This window comes from Cyprinodon tularosa, unplaced genomic scaffold, assembly GCF_016077235.1.
Source record: "Cyprinodon tularosa strain WSP-4 unplaced genomic scaffold, ASM1607723v1 ctg124, whole genome shotgun sequence".
NCBI classification, from domain to species: domain Eukaryota; kingdom Metazoa; phylum Chordata; class Actinopteri; order Cyprinodontiformes; family Cyprinodontidae; genus Cyprinodon; species Cyprinodon tularosa.
In genome coordinates, this window is record NW_024038048.1 from 626,099 (window position 1) to 647,098 (window position 21,000).

Below are 21,000 nucleotides of genomic sequence, written 5' to 3' on the forward strand. Positions count from 1 at the left end.
GGAATAGATGTCCCAGATGGCATATATGAGAGGATTTTTTTTTTTTAAAGGATTTTATTTAATTCCACTTTTGCTTTACGACTTGTACTTATTGTTTCTTCTCCTGGGGGAAGAAACAATACATTTTTTTAGTGTCCTGTCTGGCGATGTGGCAATAAGAATATTTGTCTTGATGCCAAAAAAAGCCCAAAAGATTTTACTTTCACAAGTGGAGCAGTATGTTTATCGCCTTAGTGTTCCGCTCGATTTATGCATATAAATTACTTTATTATAATTATGCAGGGAGTTTTAAAGATTATATGGACACTGCAATGTAAGTAGAACAGGAAAGGAAAAACAGAAAAAAAAGGAGAAAAGATGAAAGAAAGAGGAGATAAAAGGGAGATAACGATAAAACATTTTCAGTCTGCATTATAACCTGCAAAGAGATGTAAAAAGAAAAGCACAACCAACAGACATGGTACAAGACATACGGCTTTTCTTTTTTTTATGTGATGATAATGAGATTATTTTACCTTGCGTCACTGCTTTTCCAACCTCCCATAGAAAAATGTTGATGTTCCAGGGAGATCATTATATTCTAAATATGAAGAAGTTGCTTCTTTAAAATACTGAATAAATTCTACATCTTCAAGCAATTATATATTAAACCTCCACTCTTTACCTTGGATATTTCCATCTTCATTTCTAGATTTAAAGAAACAGGAGCATGATCCCTGACAGCTATAGGGTGAATATCACTGCCTCAGGTGTCAACAGAGCTGCTGAGTAGAAAATGATCTAAACAAGAGCAAAAGTGATGTACATGTGAGAAAATAGCATATTCTCTGCTCTGAGGATAAAGAGAGCACCATGCATCACAAAATCCAAAATTCCTAATGTGCTGCTTAAGTATATGTACTGACTGCCAACTGCAATGAGTCCCGTGTGTTAAGGCTGAATATTTCTTCATTTAGGCCAAAGTTGAAGCCCCCAATAATAAGTGAGGTAATGCTCCAACAGAGCTGTGAAGAAAGAGTGAAATAATCGAAAAGGCTGAACTATATGTACTGACTGCCAACTGCAATGAGTTCCATGTGTTAAGGCTGTCTATTTCTTCATTTAAACCAAAGTTGAAGCCCCCAATAATAAGTGAGGTGTCTGAATACTGTGTCTGAGCTGTGAAGAAAGAGTGAAAGTTTTAGGGGTGATTAAAGTTGGGACCTTAAATGCTAAAAATACAAAGGTTTTGGTTATCTATAGATATCTTTGTTATCATAAATCTACCCTCTAGGTCTGTATGTGTCTATACTGTGAAATGTATATTTTTGTGAATTAAGAAAGCTACTACTCTTTGCCTACCACTGTAGCAGGTAGAGAACACATGAGGGAACTCGGGTGATTTAAGATCATTTTCAGATGCAGCTGATTTATGAGTCTTGTATAAAGAAAACATCTGTCTTTAATCTTGAATAATGGTTAAAAAATGTTAATGTTTTCTATCTGGTGCTGGCTCCATACACATTCCAACTGATGAACCTTAGTTTACCCATAATGACGCATGAGTGGATAATATTAGGCGGCGTGTTTCACCATAGAAGCATATGTGGCTTAGTAAAATCATGCTTAAAGCCTGTGGTTGTATAGATATTGGTTTAAAGGCAGAATTATTAGAAGCAGAGAAGCAGAAAAGTAAAGATATAGTTGGTGTGTGACAGAGAAGGCAGGTGACATAGTGTGGAGAGAGATAGTAGACACTTATGTAAAAGGTTCTGATCAGACCACATACTCCGTACAGTATCATACTAAGCTATGCTCTAACTTAATTACATTTTATGATAAACATTTATCTAGTTGAGTTTTTCTTTTTTTTATGTATAAAGGTTCTAACTTATTTTTGTTTTAATAAAGCCATGGAGTATTTTCTCAAAGTTTTCCTTGTCCAGTTTGAGTAGAAAAATAGGAGAAAATTAAGTTAATACTTTAATTGTGTTTAGTGTTTATATGCTTGGTTGATATTTATTTATTTTTTTTAACCTTAATTATATAGTTTTACCTGAATTAAACCAATTGTTTACTACCAGTCTAATGCCATCTTACTGTACACACAGCCCTAATGAGATCTGTCAGCCACTCATCCAGATATGAAATTGAAAAGTTTGTCCAGAACTGAGCTATCTGTACGAAATTTCTTTAGATGTAGATTTTTTTTAAGTTTTTTATTTATTTGTGTATTTCTTTGTTTCTCTATTTTCATGATTATATGTTGCATTAATATATAAGTGGGAGAAACAGAAAAGGAAACAAAGGGACTGCAATTGGCATATGGGTCAGGTAAGCCATCCATCCATCCATCCATCCATCCATCCATCCATCCATCCATCCATCCATCCATCCATCCATCCATCCATCCATCCATCCATCCATCCATCCATCTTCCTCTGTCTCAGGGGTAGCAGCTTCAGAAGGGGAGGCTCAGATGTCCCTCTCCCCAGCCACTTGGGCCAGCTCCTCCTGGGGAACTCCAAGGCGCTCTCAGGCCAGCCGCGAAACATAGTCTCTCCAGCGTGACCTGGGTCTCCCCCTGGGCCTCCTCCCAGTGGAATTGCCTGGAACACCTCGCCAGGGAGACGCCCAGGAGGCATCCTAACCAGATGCCCATGCCACCTCAACTGACTCCTCTCGATGTGGAAGAGCAGCTGCTCTACTCTGAGTCCTCCCCGGATGACTGAGCTCCGCACCCTATCTCTAAGGGAAAACCCAGAAACTCTACGGAAAAAACTCATTTCAGCCGCTTGTATCCGGAGTCTCATTCTTTCGGTCATGACCCAAAGTTCATGACCATAGATGAGGGTAGGAACGTAGATCGACCAGTAAATCGAGAGCTTTGCTTTTTGGCTCAGCTCTCTCTTCACAACAACAGACCGGTACAGTGCCCGCTTCACAGCAGATGTCGCACCAATCCGCCTATCAATCTGCCGCTCCATCTTCCTCTCATTCATGAACAAGACCCCAAGATACTTAAACTCCTCTGCCAGGGGCTGTACATCCTCCCCAACCCGGAGAAGGCACTCCCCTTTTTTATATTTAGGTAAGCATATAGGTGATAAGAAGTTATGTATGTAAAAAAAAACAAAAAAAAAAACAAAGAAGTAAACAATAACCAAATATTTGTATGCACAAGTAAATAGATTATTAAACAAATGAATAAAAAATAGGTAAATGAAGCAAGAGTCCAAAATTCCATATGAAAGTTTTTTTCAGATTTTTGTGGCTCTGCTGTTTTATTTTTTTTATTTATTTTTTTACAGTAAGTGTTGCTGCTGATGGTAAAATGATGATTTCTTAGAAGGATCTCTCTATATAAAGGAGAATGCTTAGAACCTATTCCATGGTGAGGGCATGAATTCAAAAGGTTTATTTGAGTGCCTTGGTTGAAAGGCTTAAACTTCGACTGCCTCAACTTTCTTTGTCTACCTGCTTTTCTGATTTTCTGCTCTTGACTTCATGCTATCAGGTGTATTGATCCTACTGGTTAAAGCATAGCTGTCCTTTCTATTCTCCATATATGTTGTCTTTTTTTATTGCTGCTATGTATCACATGCAGGTCTGAAAAGCTGCATTTGCTGATCTGAACATCTTCATACTCTTTTGTTATTTCTAGGAAAGGCATTACTGAAATCTCCTGCTCCTTTTATTTTGACGTTTTGAAGACAAAAAGATGAAACCTCAAGCACCAAATCTACAAAAGATTGAAATCTTTATCTTAACAGATGAGGAGAATAAACGTACATGTGGACAATACCGGGAAGAAAGACTCTGCTTCATTAACAAATGTTTTATACTTGGATTTGAGTATTGTCAGGCAGTTATGCACAATGCACGCTTTCTATAAATACAATATTCTGTTGTCTTAACCTGAAGTTTCAATGAGATGAAAGTGTACATGCACAAAAGGCAAGAGTGACATAGACAACTGAATAAATCCAGGTCTGAATAAATTGGGAGATCTTGTTTTATTTTTGCCTCTCTTCCCTTTTCTATTCCTGCCTTCTTCTTGATCTTTCAGCCTCAACAGAAAAAGAAAAATTGAATTAAAAAGCACTTTTGATATCTCCTCCTTGCTGAAGATAAATAAAATTATCAGACTCTGTCAACAGGGTGACTTCCGCCCCTATTTCCCAGCTCCGCATCCCACGAAACACACCCTCATCCTTCCATTGCTTCACCCCAACTCCTTTCTTCTGATTGGAATCTGGAAACCCATTTGCTATCTTGCTCTCAGACCTTGTCAGGTAGTCTGCTCACGTCCTCCTTGCCTTTTTTCTCTCTTTTGCTCTCTTCTTTCGTCTTTATCCCCTCACCGTCTGCTGCGGGCTCTGTGGAGAATTTGCCCAAATTACCTGTCATACTGGAAGCTACGTGTAAATAAGCTAGGAAAGTGTGTCGCTTTTTCTGTGGTACACCCCCCTCCCCCTCCACTTTGTCTCCCCCCCCACACCTTACCTTGAAGGCATCTCGTCTCTCTTTAAACCATCAATACCCCTCTTTTTACCCCTTCACTTCTACCCCTCCTTTTTTTCTCTACATGACCTCAACCTCAATCTTTCGATGTTGGTTCCCTGCATCTCTGTCTTCTCTCACTGTCTGCTATCAAGACTGTGGGGAGGCTTGCCAAGCTCCCATGTCTTTCTTGTGGCAAAAATTAGCTCATTTTGGACTCTATAGGAGGTAACGTGAAGAATAAGACTTCATCACCTTTAAATTCCAACTTCTGAAAGAACTTTAAATATGAAATTATTACATACTGTTAAATAAATTAGATGTGTTTTTAATTGAGAGTAATTTTCATTTTAATGTGCTTTACTGGAGTCATCCATGTTTGTGAAAGAACATTACTGTTACCTACCAATTTGTGACGTCACGGTGCGGTTTCGGCTGTTGAGCAAGTCCCAATGCAATGCGCTATTATCCAAGTCATTTTGAAAATCCAACTACGAACCCGTCCGTGGTGGATCGTGAATCAGAAAGGTGAAATAAAAATTTTTTTTTTCACTTTTACCGGATGTATTACAACATCCCAGTGCGATGCACGTAGGCATTGTCACTTTAACTTAACTCTTGCGAATTTCAACAGTAAAGTCCTCTCGAAATCTTTGTTGTCGATTGCAGACGTGTCTAGTAGTTCCCATTGATTTTGCTTGTAAAGCTGGGAGAACGGCTTACCACACTGTGACGTCACTGCCAGACACTACATTCATTAAATCACTGCAAACTTTTTAATTTTAGGCATAGATAATGATCCATTGATCATTTCTTGCTGATCAGACTTCTCCTTTAATTTGTTATCTAAGCCTTAAATGGAAGGAGAAAACATCTTCATCACATCTTTTTTTATCTTATAAACCTACAAACCTAAACTGGATGTTTTGGGGATTTTTTGCTTGTTTTTTCAACCAAAAAAAACTCTCCACTCTCTGTTGTTTTTAATTGTACAGGTGGATGTCCATATTAAGCTGTGTATGTATATGCCATCCTCCACGAATGTGTTTAGATATGTTGGGGACTATATTGTAAGGGTGGTTTCTGTTTAGAAAATCTGTAATGGTCTCTCCCCCATCGTTACAGCTAGAAAGTAGTAATTTATGGGAAGGATAGGATGGTCTGCCTTTAACAGTCAGAAACTCGATGCCTGGAGAGCAGAAGTTGGTGACCAATCTAGCGTTCTTGCACCAGCTGTTGTTGACGTAAACACAGAGCCCACCACTCCGAGTCTTACCGCTTACTTCTTTGGTCCTATTGGCACGGTATAGTGTGAGCCCCTCCAGGTTAATAACATTGTCCGGTATTGCTGGATGCAGCCACGACTCTGTCAGAATAATGGCGGAGCAGTTACTAATCTCCTTCTTTGTAGACAGTTCCAGTCAGATATTATCCATTTCTGTTTTCCAACGAGTGGACGTTGGAGAGCAGGATTGATGGAAGCGGAGGTCTGTTGGGATTTCTCTTTAGCTTCAAAGTTAGCCTCCCTCTGCAGCCTCGCTTCCTCCATCTCGTGCATCTCTTTCTCCGTCCGTTATGTTCCGCTGTTGTTTTGTTTACATCCGTCCGTAGCATTCCACAGCTTTTTAAAGGGTCAAAAATGTCTGTATTTAAAACTTTTTGTGACCGTTTTAACCGGCATATTTTGTGAAATTGTCGAGAGGAGCCATTCTTGGCCACGGTAACTTCAGTAAGCTTCAGTTTAAAAATCAGTTCATTATTGTCAATATAATTTTCAATTAAAAAATTTCTCACTCTTGTTTGCATCACCGTATTGCACTCTTGGAAGTCTTACTGCATAGAGAACCCACCAAGTGCTACTCCATATACATGTGCTTGATTCTACCACAGTATTTCTAAACAGGGCTCTAATCTAGCAATTTTCAGGAAGCCAAAGTACTGGAAGAGAACTCACGGGTGTACCAGGGTATCATGCAAATTCCACACGGAAGTAACTTTAAACAAAACAAAAAAAGTGCCAACTTTAATACTGTGCAGCCATAACATACTGATTATAAATATGTTTTCATAATTGCTTGTAGCAGTTAAGCATGAAGTATGAGAACACAGGATATTTAGTGAGCAAGTAGAATTTTGATGCTTGCCCTTTGACATCCAACCTGCAAAGTATAACACTGCAATAATGTACCTAGAGACATCCAGTGAAAACATCTCAGTTTATGAAATTTTGATCAAATCAGCCGTAGAAGCAGACTCTTACTTGGAATTTCATACAGTTCCTCTTTTGGAGATCACATTGTTCATAAATTTGTTCATTTTATCACCTCTTGTGGGGGTATTGGTGTAAGGAGCTGTTGAAAGTTTGCAGAGATGATAACAGCTATTAGCTTTGGGGGCTCAATCAAGAGTAGTCACACATCAGCTCACTGTGACCCAGCCATGTAGAAAAGAGAGCAAGATATGCACAGCATGAAGTAGCTGTAACTGGAACCACAATGTGAATTTCCAATCAAATTTCTGATTAAATATACATAGAGAAAGAAACGATACTAAAACACTTTGTGGCTGAAAACAAAGGCCTTTTTCTGTAAAGCCTCTAAACTCATATGTAATTGCAGCATTTGCACGGATGTATGCTGTACTCACTAGATATGTCCAAACTTAAAGGACATAATTCATACCATATCTACCAGAAATTGATCATACAGGTTTTCATGAGCTAATACTGATATCCAATCAGTTTAATTGATCCCCAATTTGTGCTGCCAATCTTTTTGGGGCCAATTTCTGAAGTTGATTTTGCTGTTTCATCCTTCATGAATTTACATGATAAGCACAGTTATCTATTTAAACAATAAAGAAAGCTGTGTTAAGAAATAAGATACAAAAAAATATTCTAATGAATCTGCAAAAGGCATGCACAAGTAGCCCAATGTCGATACCAAAACAAAAAAACCTTACCCATTGATGTATCCCTGCATCTCCAAAATCGATCATTATTGATTATGAAACAAAGAATTTGGGGGGTGTTTTCTGATGTTCTTCAATAAAGATACAGGGGTAGGTGAGGGAGAATAGAGAAAAGAAAAAAACAGACTGTTTTTTCTTGCTGAATCTTGTCAAAACTTATCAGATATATTTTTTTAGAAATTCTAAAGGGCAACTGTGCTTTATTAGGGCAAAAAAAAAAAAGTAGGAATTTGTCATTTAAACTTGCTGCACACCAAGGCTTCATCACAAACTGATTCCACGTGATAGCATGCTGCTGTCACTGTCTTTTAATTTGTTTTGTAAGGACCCCCTCTATTCACATTAGTAACTCTGTCAGTCAATCTGCAAGAGAACGACTGGGCAGATATGCAGTAGAGAGAGTTTAGGAATTGACAGCAAGCTTAGAGAGGGATCTTTGATCAGGGCAGATCTGCGACTACAAACAGCCGTATTTACTCTGGTCACCCTGACACACAGCTGGCCTATTGTCACAAAGCATATAGAGACATTTGGGCATTCTTCCTCACATCCTCTTTGGCTCACTGTTAGTCTGCTAAACTGAGGCCAGGCTAGATTTTTCCCACAGACTGTATGCTTAAAATTATATGTGCAGAACAAAAGCGCAAATTAACAATCCTAATGAAATGAATTCATTAAAACCTGTGAACCAGACGGATTAAAAACATCTCTAAACATACAGTGCACCATTACAAGCAAGGAGAGAAGCATGTTTTTCTAATGAGCTGAGGATAAAATTCCCCACCATGCCATGTTGGCTTTTCATGGCTTGATTTCACATCCATTTATCCTCCCCCTCACAGTAAATGAGCTTGAGAATTTATGCTTTTCTACAACAGTGGCGCTACCAAAGCGGAAAGCTGCCTTTGGACGGGAGAAGAGATAATAAAAAGAGTATATAGCTGGATCAATACCACTAGCACTGGTTTGTGTTCAGGCAGCAGCATAAAGGTGTAAGAGAGATTGAAACGCTTGTGCCAGATGGTGGTGCCACATAGTCTTGTAAAGAAGTTTTGTAGGTTTAATTTTCTTTCTATTTCTTTAAAGATGAATTCAATCTCAACAGGCTTGCCCTCCTTGCCTTTTGTGAAAAAGGAATGCATTTTTTGCTTATCAGTGTCCCTGTCTTCAGGTAGAGCGATCCCAGGCAGCTTCAGCTCTCTGCATTGACCACCAGTTTTACCTATTATAAAACAAATCAGAGAACAAATAGTATGCATTATTAATTGCAGGCATATTACCACTCATTTATTTGTTTCCTGTTCTTAGCTTAACTCTGCAACCAAATGCTGTCTAAAAAGTTCAATTTGATCTACTGATTTAGTTAAACACACAGAATATTGTCTTAGTGAAAAATTCGACTAGATCCTCAAATTAAATCTAATTTAAATTGTCCTAAGAAAACCTCAATAAACATTATGGTTTTACTTACTTAGCTGAACATTTGTGCTTCATTTTCTTTGTAGACACTGTTACCATTAAACAAGAATACCTTGGGTTCAAATCCCAGCCTATGGACAGTTTCCTTTGTAGTTTCCTTTGTAGTTCGTATATCCTCTCCAGTTCACACAGTCTAGAGCATGTTGGTTAACTGGCTGTCTAGGTTTAAAAAAATGTGCATAAATGTCTTTACAAAGTGTCTCTGTCTACTGATGGTACAAATTCAACAGGGCATAACCCACGGATTTTCTATTGAATCATGTCACCGAATGACATGGGGGTAATAGTCACATAAGAGGGTATAGAAACGTGAAAGAGGAGAATATTTTGTTGCTGTTCAAATAAGGAATGTACGGAAGCCCTGAAAGGCTAGTAAGAAAAAATCTGGATAAGAAAATGTCTAAGTTGTTTTGTTTTTTTTGCCCTTAAAGGCAGAAAAAAAAAAAAGTTTTAAAGGGAAGTAATTATTTTTTCTGCCGTCTAGGCCAAGTGTTTTTACTTCTCCTGAAAGACAGTGAGAAAAAATATAGATAAGTTCCTTTTTTCTGCCATGAAATTCAAAAGGATAAAAAATATGGAAAAAAGGAAAATAAATTTTCCCTTTTCCATTTTTTTTTCTGCTGTGAAAGTCAAGTAATTTTTTTTCTGCCCTAGGAGGTAACAAACAATATATGAAAAATGTTTGTTTTTGTTTTTGTAGCACTTGTTTTTGCTCTTGGATGCACTAAATTAAAACCAAAGTCCTTCACAGATGGCTATATTCTCTAAATGGATGCCTGAAGTTTATAAAGGTTTTATAGTGGCAGCGAGAAGGACATTGTGATGATGGAAAATAAAAAAGGCTGAGGGAAATGTTGGGTAATTGTTATCAACATAATCAAGTCAGTGATCAACAGTGGTACATTTGAGACTTCATATTCCCATATATCGGCATCCCTAATTATTAAATGCCTTTTAGGTAAAACTATCTGTAAGTTTTTTTATTTGCAAATATCCTCTGTCCCTTCTTCAGACAGCTGCCCTTTGCAAGTAGCCTTTCAAAAAGAAAGAAAATAGTTTAGGCATATAACAGATTATTTTATGCCTCATGCAGGAAGTGAAGCTTATGTGGCCATTTTTTCACCTAATGAGAACAATTTCCCAGAAAAATGCTACATGTAGGGAACTTATGCAGTAGGTATTTTGGGGGGGGGGGGGGGGGGGGGGGGGGGGGGCAACAGCTTGTCCCTAGGAGGAGAAGTTCTCTTCTTGGGTGTTTATGAGGTTTAGGACTAAGGTGTAGATTAATTTTAGGTTAGGATTGGGGCAAGGTATGTTTGGTAATGTCAAAGCATGAAGACCATTAGAGCTCTAACAGGGTTAGAGGTACTAGTGTTTAACCTTCGACTTGCAGGTTTTTTTTTTTTTTTGTAACATTACCTGTTTATCTTTTGTAGTTACAAACCTTCATAAATGAACAAGGAAAGATCAAAAGAAGGACAACTCTTGTAAGCATATGTTGTCATATAAAATTATTCTTCACCCATTAAAACTTCTGTTTTTTTGAATCGCTGAATTGAGGATTGTAATATAACTGGTTACCCTTTTAATGCTGTAGTCCATTTTTACATTTACATTAACATTTTAAATTATTATCACCCAAGACTTTAAATGAGCAAAAAATTGTATTCTGTTGATTTGTTTTCATTCAATAAATCCACTACTTTTTTAGATGTTGGCTCAGTATGTTGGCAGTTCAGTAATTGAGGAATAAATGGACACTCACATTGGGATTGATTTAGCAAGGCACAACACTCCAGTTCCTGTTAATCGCCAATCTTCCTTCAAATGCCATTCTATCTTGAAAACCCAAGTAGATTAACCCTATTTTATGTTTTAGGGGGTAGCTTTGGTTAGTTTACCGTCACACAAATTGGCTTCCATGGTAACTTGGCCTCTTAGAAAAACATCAGTTCACTATTGCCATTAATTATAGCGTGTCTTCATTTGAGTAAAAAGGAGTTGCAGATGTGACAGAATGAATTGCTGCAATTTAATCAGAACAGCTGTATCTTGTCGGAGACTAAACTGCAGCAAAAGCGAAGGCAAATTATGTCAGAAAATTGGAAGGAAGAAAAATGAAAGATCAAGGGTAGAAAGATTTTTTGTTCAAATTGAGACTAAAAGAAGCAGAAGTGTTCAAATACTTAAAGTGGCATAATGATGATTCTCTGAAAGACTACCTACTGCCTGTTGCAAAGCCCATCACCACCAAGCCAAAGGTCCACATTTATATGCAGTATAGTGCACATTTGGGTCTGTGCAATAAATGCATAATATGCTTGAGTTATTTGACTGTGTAGGTTTATTGTAGCACAACTTTGGGTCAAAAGAGGGACCCATGTGTGCTGGGATGTGTGCTCTTTCATTTCAGACCCAGTGAAAAACTACATTTTATTGCAAAGGAATTGGTAACCTTTGACATAGTATTTGAGAGGGGTTTTATCTAGCAGACAAAGTGACAAATAATATAAAAGGAGAGAAGATAATGATACAGGATAGTGAAAAGTGTGCAGCAGACGTTGTTTTAATGCACTTGGTATCAGAGAGATTTAATTATGTAAACTGAAATGAAAAAGGAAATTTAAGCTCTGTCTGTATGATTAGTATTGTTCTTAAAATGAATCTTCACTTAAGTATAAAGTTATCATGTTTTTTTTATGTATATTTCCACCCGTATTAGTCTCTATCCTTCCTCCAGTTAACTCTACTCTGCTTAATTGTTCATACATAGAAACAGGATCCGCACAGGATGATGGTTTAATTACCACACAGTGATATTATATTTCCAAAGCTATATGCAATGTTACTTCTCTTCCACACAAACTGCTTTTTCATGTCTCATCTATTGTTTGTGGCAAGCTTCTATGTGGGCCTCCTTTAAGTTGTATTCGAAAAATGCTACTGTTACACAGAGGGAGGATTTCTAAAGGTCATGACTTGCAGTAGTCTTAACGGATTCTCCAGCTTGATGTGTGGATCTCTTAAAGGTCTTATTAGAATCTAATCCCTTTTTAAAAAGTTATCAGAAACTGTTCACATGGTACATCTGGTGTGTTCCTTCTATGTGACACTCTTTGTGAATGTTTTCTTGAAAAATTGAGAACTTTAGACAACAGCTTTAGTTATACTGGGATTGAATTACAGATTCTTTGAATAATTAGTTAACTTCTGAGAATGATTAAACCTAATTTTATTGAAGTGTATCAAATTGAAAGAGGTTAAAAAATAAATTACCCCCCTTTTAGATTTTTCTTTTTAACAAAATATTTAAAAAAAATCCTTATTCTTTCTCTTCACAGTTATGTATGATTTTATTGTAGTCTACTACAGAAACAGGGAGGTAAACAACTAACTGATTTATGATTAATTGTTAGATATTTAACAGATAAAAATGTATTCCATCTGATTAATTAATAACTTCCACTCTAAAGCAATTTTAGTACAGTAATATTACCACCGTCCACTTAAGGATGCTGATGTTCATTCTTAGGGAAAGTCTTACTGCTATTTGCGACAGAAGTAATGCCAGAGCAGATGCCTACTAGAGGTAGGCATAAAAAAATGCAGTCTGAGATTGTTTCCAGAGTCAAATGGTGACAGGTTGGAGGCAGTTTTGTGGTCTTGGTGGGGTTATGGATTTGAACATCTGAAAATAGATTTTGTTGTTCGCCTATCTTTCACAGGCACGCAATAGGTCTTAAGGCTCACTCAGAGTTCGGATATACCTAAAATAAGCTCAAATAACTGATTCAGCATTATTTTTTGGCACCAAACTGCTGGCTGACAGACGCTTTTCTTTTGGGGTTTTTTTGGACATAACTACGCCAGCCCTATCTGTCGACTTGAACGTCTCTTGCCGATAGCCAATTGAGACAATCTTATGATCAGAAAGTATGTACAATATCACACCCCTATTTTTCAGTTAATATTTAATACAAATAACTCGATTAATCGTTAATATATAACAATGTATTTTTGAATCATCATATTAAAATGTATGTATCTTCATGTTATGGTAGGATCCTCTTTATACAGGAGAAAACTCAATTTCCTTAAGAAAAATACAGAGAAATAACGGATAGGGAGAGTAATTATCTTATCAACTAATCATTAGTCAATGGATACGATCAATCAACTTTAGACTGATTCATTAATAGATAACCTGAATCCCTTATCATAGTAAAATGCCAAAATCTCTAGATATAATGTGATAAAATATCAAAAGATTAAAGGAGCATAGATAGTTTTTGCAAGACTGCTTTTTCCTTTACAGATCATAATTGTTTGACTCAAGTTGGTCCCACATAGAAAAATCCAATTTATGTTGTTTAATACTCATTCATTCTGAGCAAAATCCTTAGAGGGAACACATGCAAATATTGTCTGTTTAATGTCATAAATAATAGGAGGATGTCAATGGAGCTATGTAATGCAATTCTGCTACGTAAGCACTATTTTTGAGCTTTATTATTATTTGAATCAATGTAGATACTATTATTCATCCTATCTTTGTAAACAATATGTATGTATTTGTTTTATATTTGCCTGGGGTTTAATGGTATCCCTCTTGGTCAGATGCAAATGATCAACTAATGAAATGATTGCCAGTAACACTCCCACTGTGGGTAAACTGCATGTTTACCATTGCTGATTGTGTGTTGAATGACTTTTACAGGGGAATACAAAATGCTTTTTGGCTGTCCCAGTGTCCCCCACAGGCCACAGCCTCTCACAGAGGCAATTAGAAACCAAGCAGAGACACAGACATGTGAAGAGAGGGAGTCGCACGTCTGGCTCCTTGCACCCCTGAGTGAAAACCAGTGTCTGTGACCTTGAGCAAGGCACGCAATTTTTAGTCAGTGAGGATGTGACAAGTGCAGCAATTGCATTGAGCAGAGGGTTTTATTGGCTTGAGGGACGTCTTATCAAGCTGACATGCAGATAATATAATGGCTGAAAGAGAAGAAAGACAGAATGACTCAGAAGAATGAACCTCTCTCCTCAGCCCTGACAGAGCACATGTCCTTAGCCCCAGCCATGATTTAGCTCATAGTTCCGTGAATTCTTTGCAATGTGATCAACAATGTTTCTCAATTGTATTTTTGTGCCCTCCAGAGAGTCTGACAGCAAGTGATCAGTGGTTAGAGCCTTTCCCCAGGTGTCTGATATCTAATTACTTGGGTTGATCTGTCCAAGGAGAGCATGACATTCAGCTTGTACTATTAGGCGCAAACTCACCCAAAAAAAAGGATTTTTAACAATAAATGTTTTGCTTCAGGAAGTTCATTAGGTCGACCTAAATTAAGTCAACATGAAATAAGAAAATGCACTGAATTTTAGAAAGTGGATGAGTTGTTCTTTCTAGGCAGTGTTTTTGAATGTGTGCGCATATATATATATTTAATAGATGCTGAAGTTCACATCTTTGGTAAAGTGAGTTCTTGGGAATGCCCTCTGATCCTCTGGATGAGCCACAGAGTCTTTTATCAAGACTCCAGTCTGTACAAGTTGGTATTCCTATTCGTAATAGCCCTTTAGTACATTACAGGGAATGCAACTAGTAGAATGGAAAACACTTTGGCATAGCCATGGTACTTTATGATCACACAGAGGAGGTTTTGCAGCATAGCTGTCAATAAGCCTTCATGTATAATGGAGGCAGCAAAAAAGTGCTGATTCTACTAATGGAATTTAATGACCAAAGTACTTTGTTTGTACACTACCATTTACCATACTAAATGCATCACTGCATTTCTCAATTCTCAGCACTTACTCTCAGAATGGTATGAACTTACAAATACATGCTGATTTCTATATATTTGTGTCATTTTTGAATGGAACAATTCTGTGTTTTCCCCATAATGCCTTTAATAGGCATTTCATTTTGTCTTATATGATCTAATCAGTATCATTACACAGTCTGAGCTACCTGAACATGCGATTTTCCTTGCTTTCAAAGTTGGTTTTGTTTTCTTGGTCAGCAAAGGCTGCTATGAATTCTAAATATAAAAGAAAAATTATTATTATCTATACTACCCCTATTAAACTAGCATCATGTTGTCGAATTGGTTCTTTCTACATCAATTTTGGCCCTGTAAACAAACCCTTTCATACCCAAGTATGCCAAGTATTTATAATTGTAGTTCAGTATTTTCTGCTTAATTGCGTTGATAAATAATCATAAATAATTTAAATTTCACACAACCCAATGTATTTGTATACTTTTTTCTGGGTGGTTTGCATTACTCTGGTTTCATTGATTTTTGTTCTGATCCCTGTATAGTAATTGATTCTTAAGAAATTGAGCCTTCATTAATACTGTTTGGGAGATTAAAATCCCTGATCAAACCAAAATCACTGCTGCAAGCTATTTATTGAAGTCACAAAACCACATTTCTTTTGGTGATGATGAGCAGAATGTGAAAAAAGAAATATGTAAAGCATAAGTTGTTGTCACCTTCTGGCAAGAAAAATTATGCAAGATTGCAATGAAAAACCCTGTAGAAGGCAGCTCCATTTTTTCCAAAACAGTACTTCAAGGGCATGTCTTCATCATGACTGTTAAGAAAAATGCCTTTTTATGATAACAAAAAATGTCGGGTTAGTTGTTTAACTGCTTCATTATTTCCCTTCCATTTTGAGATTTAACATAAGAAACTTTGAAGGACGTCTTTTATTCAAGTGCATCTCTGTAGCCTCTCCCTCACTGATTAGACTTAATGAGAAGACATTTCTATAGCTCAGATGTGAGCATGCAGTGGCGCTCTGTGTACTGCCCACCCTAAAATTATTCAAACGCAAACTTTTCTGAGAATCATTATTAAATTGATATGGTTTGCTGAAAATAAATGTAGGTAGTAGTTTTAGGAGGTCAATCAACAGAATTCTACTTTATGAATTTTATTTTATTTAGAGTCAGTAACCTAAATGATCAAATTTGCTCTAAATAAACTAATTCTAAGCAGATAAATTGTTCCATGTCACTATTGTTTAACTATACATCCATCTTCTCCCGCTTAGTCTTTATCAGGGTGGCGGTGAGTTAGGTGGCTATCTCTGGCAGTCAACAGGCGCGAGGTGGGGTACACCCTGGACAGATCTCCAGTCAGTCACAGATCATCACAGACACAGAACCTTGCACACACACTCACACCTAAGGACAATTTAGAGAAGCCAGTTAACCTAACAGTCATGTTTTTGGACTGTGTGAGGAAGCTGGAGTACCTAGAGAGAACCCACGCGTGCATGGGGAGAACATGCAAACTGCATGTAGAAAGCTCACAGACCAGGAATCGATCCCAGAACCTTGTTGCTGCAAGGTAGCAGTGCTACCCACTGGTACTCCGTGCAGCCCTTTTGTTTAACCATCTATGTTCTAAATATACATGATTTGACTATTTTCTGTTTTCTCAATGTTTCAATGTAAGCTGATAAGTGTGTATTTGTTTTCCATGTCATTCAGCACAGTCTGCAACTATTTTTGAAGAACTCAAATGACTGAAAGTTTAAGTTTCATTTTTTTGTTCATTGATAAGGGGAGTGCTGGTCTTTGGTGGAGTCCTAGGCTTTGGTAACTTCCACTAAACAGTCCAGAGAAGGTTGGTTGTTTGCTTTTACATCCTCCTTAAGGATGTCTTTCAATGACTTCCTGCACTTTGCTTTTTTAACATGCGGAATCTATGATGTGCTGATATTTTTTTTACCATTATTGTAGCTAGATACTTTTGCATGTATAAAAAGAAATTCCAAATTTATTTTTGTAGGTGCAAGTGTAACACTCACGATGAGTTTACAGTTGATAAAACAGATAATAAGACCAGTGCTAGGTTCGGCTATGAAAGTAGAGAAATATGTAAGTGTATTAATGACCACAGACCAGAAAATATGATTAAACTGCCGGCTTATTATTTGAAAAGAACAATATTACAAACAATACACATACAATGACACAAAATTCAATCAAAATAGTTTCCCTGTTTCTTTCAGAATAATCGGTTTGACCCCTGTTTCACATTTACACCTAATTTTAGGTATTAAGGATACTATTTATTTTAACCTAGGTTATAGTTCTATTTAAGTTCAAGATTGGTACGATTAACTATTTTATTTATAGTTTGTTCAAATTTAATCTCTTTTTTAATCAAATTTAGTTATTTAGAGTTCTTTCTAGGAAGTTAAGGGGTTTTAATTTCCTGTTTTAACTATTTCTTTTTTCTATTATAACCCAACAGACAATTTACATACCACACAATTACAATGAATACTGAAAATGATCCAGAAAGAAAATCAATAACACACAAAAGAACCAAATCCAGCAAAAGACTGGATAACTTGTGCTTCAATCAATGTCTTTTCTCTCTGTTGATCCTGAAGGGTTAATTCTGAATCCACTGCTGTTTTTTAGCAGGAAAAAATGGGCAGGTCATACCAGTTTGGATGATTTGAAATGTCCAGCAGAGGGCGTACCTCCTGCTAGACGGCGGTTACAGGGCTCCTGGGTTACGGCTCGCCATCTTGTTTCTCAATAGTGGAATCCAATTCAGCAATCGACTTTCTCGGTCCAATCTCCAGCAGAAACTTAAAGGCCTGGTTAAATAACCAACAAAGCATACAAAAGTTCTTTTTAACTTTGCTTTCTACTAAATAAAGTAATATTTACGTCGATTTGGCTGCTGAACATTGTGTGTGTGGGGGAAATGCTTCACCCACACCAGTCCATATATTAATTCCAAGGTTTTTTTTTCTAACATAAAAAACATAAATGCACTACTTTAGCTTCACATTTCAATGAAATACAATTGTCTTACAAAAAAAATTCTTCACAGAAAATAAAATACACTTTTTAACTCACCAAGTCCAGTTCTGTAACATAAAACACTCCCGAATTCGGTCAGGGAAAAAAAAATATATGTGGAAAGCTCCTCCTCCAAAAACGTGAAAAATATTCCAGACAGCAGGTAGTCTTTTCAATGGTCAATTTTCTCTTATTGTCTCTCTTTACCAGCACAACTCCATTAGCTTCTTCGTTCTCTCTATTCTTCTCCCTTGCTTTCTCTGCTAGCGCCAGAGAACATAGCGACCCAATTGGCTGGAGCTTGTCACATGGGCCACAAATCAATGTGACCCTTCAGAGTAAGACGTTTTTCTCAGATTTAACCATTTAGCTGCTGGCAAAATAAATCTCTTTTATACAGTTTTAAACAAAATAAAATATAAAATGAAATACACCATTTATAATATCTGTAATTATTATTATTAATATTTTTAACTATTTTAAAGCCTATTTATTTCCTATTTATTTATTTCGTATTTGAGCATTTTATAGCTATTTTTATGAAAAGGTTTATGTTTAATGAGGGCTATGTTTTCCTGGGTTACACCCTCCCCACTTAAATCTATGCAAGTCCCTTTGCATAATACCCAAGTCAGACTAACTGTATCTCAGGGATTTCAATAGAACCTGTGACAGCTTCACTTAAACTTTGGAACAGAGATTGAACTACACTGACAAGAGGGTTTCCTAATTTAGGATATGTTAAAATTTTTGGCTTGGTTTTCTGTCGAGAAGGTCTTTTAGCAGCTTGTTCTGTCTCAAGGTCACGTTCTTTGTCATCATTGGTCATAGGTTCAGTCTCATTTACTTCAGCCTGAGTCATTTCCACAGCGTTTGCTTGGCTAAGGTCGGAGGCATTGTCCATCTCATCAAGGTGAGTTTCTGGTTCTGGTTGTATTACAACTGAGTTGCCTTCTTCAGGAAAGTGATCTATTTCCTTCATATTGTTAGGCGTGGGAACAATATCAGGCACTGTATCATGTTCTGTGACACAAGTATTTCCCAATTTAGAAAGCTCAACCACAGGTTTTGACAAGGTTTTTGAAGGAAAGACTATGTTATATTCCTCAACCACCCTAGAAATCTCTTGGAGAGGGCCTCGCGTGTTATATAAAGGGTAGTTGTCTTCCTCCTCTGAGTTGTACTCGAGTTCAGGTTTGTCATGATCAGTAACGTGGTGTTGGCGTGTTTTTGGCCGGCTGGGTTTTTCTTGCACTGCAGCAGGATTTTCAGGGATAGCTGGTAAGAACCCGCAGGGCAACAAAAGGTCTCTGTGGAGAGTTCTGGTTGGACCATCCTGGTTCTCAGGTTTAACTGTATATACACAGGTAAGTTATCTTTTTGACTTACAACCACATGCACAACAGATTCCCACCTGTCTGATAACTTGTGTTTACCCCTTATCCTAACGTTCTTTACCAACACACGATCACCAACATCCAAAACTGATTCGGTTACATGTCGGTCATATCTGATTTTATTCCGTTCAGCCACTTTAGCAGCGTTTTTACTAGCCAGTTGGTAACTCTCTCGAAGGTGAGATTTGAGGGCTTGGACATACTGCGAGTGGGACTGTTGCTGGCGATGGTTCAGAGTGACGTTAAAAACAAGGTCTATAGGCAGTCTAGGCTGCCTACCAAACATTTACTCATATGGTGTAAACGCCGTACTTTCATGTTTGGTACAGTTGTACGCATGTACAAGGGGCTTCACAAAATGACGCCAATGTTTTTTGTTCTCGTCAGTGAGTGTACCCAGCATGTTTAATAGAGTTCTATTAAACCTCTCTACTGGGTTTCCCCTGGGGTGATATGGCGATGTTCTGACTTTCTGTATTCCAGCTAGGTTACACAGCTCTTTGATAGTTTTCGATTCAAAGTCTGCACCTTGATCGCTGTGCAACTTTTCTGGGAAGCCATAGTGGATGATAAAATTTTCCCACAGGGCTTTGGCTACGCTACAAGCCTTCTGGTTCGGTGTAGGAATTGCTACAGCATACTTCGTAAAGAAATCAGTGATGACAAGGACATCTTTAGTATTGCTGGAATCTGGTTCGATCGTCAAAAAGTCAATACACAGTAACTCGAGAGGTCTGGTTACTTGAATGTTTACCAGAGGTGCTGCATTCTCTGGCAGACTCTTTCTACAAACACACCGGCTACAGGTCTTGATCTTTTGTTCAATATCTAAGGCCATCTTTGGCCAGAAAAATCTGTTTCGAACTAAGTCGAGGGTTCTGTCAAAGCCAAGATGACCCATGTCATCGTGGAGGCTTTTCAAAACCATAGATCTTAGGCTTTCAGGGAGAATAAGTTGATACTGTATTTCTTCACCTACTTGCCTTTTTCTGTACAAAACCCCATTCTTCAGCTCAAGCTTATTCAGCTCACGCAGAAGGATGGGAAGTTCTGGAATTTCTTTTCGTACTACAGGAGAAGGTGTTTCACCTGTTTCCAGCTGGTGTATAATTTCGTTGATAGCAGGATCGCTCCTTTGACTGTGACTCAATTCATCTTCTGACATGCTTGGAATGACAGAAAAACCGCTGCACTCATCAAAACTGTCAGGGACTGCCTGAGCAGTCATAGACAGAGATGTTACAAGGGGGCAGGTAAGATCATAATGATCTGCATTGAAAGACTGAAACACTAGATGTTTTTCACAAATCGCATTTACAGCATGAGCAGGAACATGAATGAAAGGATCTGTGCCAGGTAAGTGATGTTGTACAAATTGACGGATTCGTTCCTGTTCTTTCAGAGAGACGAGATCATTTACTGGCTCAGGATGTGGACGACGAGATAACCCATCTGCATCTGCATTCTGTTTTCCAGCTCTGTACCGTAGCTGGAACTCAAATGATGATAAAGCAGACAACCAGCGGTAACTTGTTGCATCTAACTTGGCAGTGGTCAAAATATAAGTTAGAGGGTTGCTGTCGGTTATCACTGTGAAAGGACTGCCATACAAGTAGTCACAAAACTTTTCTGTTACTGCCCATTTGAGGGCAAGAAACTCAAGTTTGTGAGCGGGGTACCGGCTTTCACTTCTCGATAAACCTCTGCTCGCGTATGCGATAACACGCATCTCTCCCTCTTGCTCCTGATACAGGGCTGCCCCCAGTCCAGTTGTACTAGCATCTGTATGTAATACATACTGCAACTTGGGATTGGCAAAGCCCAACACCGGGGCAG

General features: G+C 37.7%; 1 protein-coding gene and 1 long non-coding RNA gene across 2 annotated transcripts in view; one reads left to right on the forward strand and one right to left on the reverse strand.

The window, feature by feature from the left end:
- Positions 1-21,000, forward strand: part of iglon5 (IgLON family member 5) — a 184,077-nt gene that overhangs the window by 32,102 nt on the left and 130,975 nt on the right. The window lies entirely within an intron of this gene.
- On the reverse strand, positions 17,370-18,034 carry LOC119777448. Its single transcript, XR_005279916.1, has 2 exons — positions 17,825-18,034; positions 17,370-17,559 (listed from the first exon to the last, which is right to left on the reverse strand). It is a non-coding gene; the product is annotated as an uncharacterized LOC119777448 (long non-coding RNA).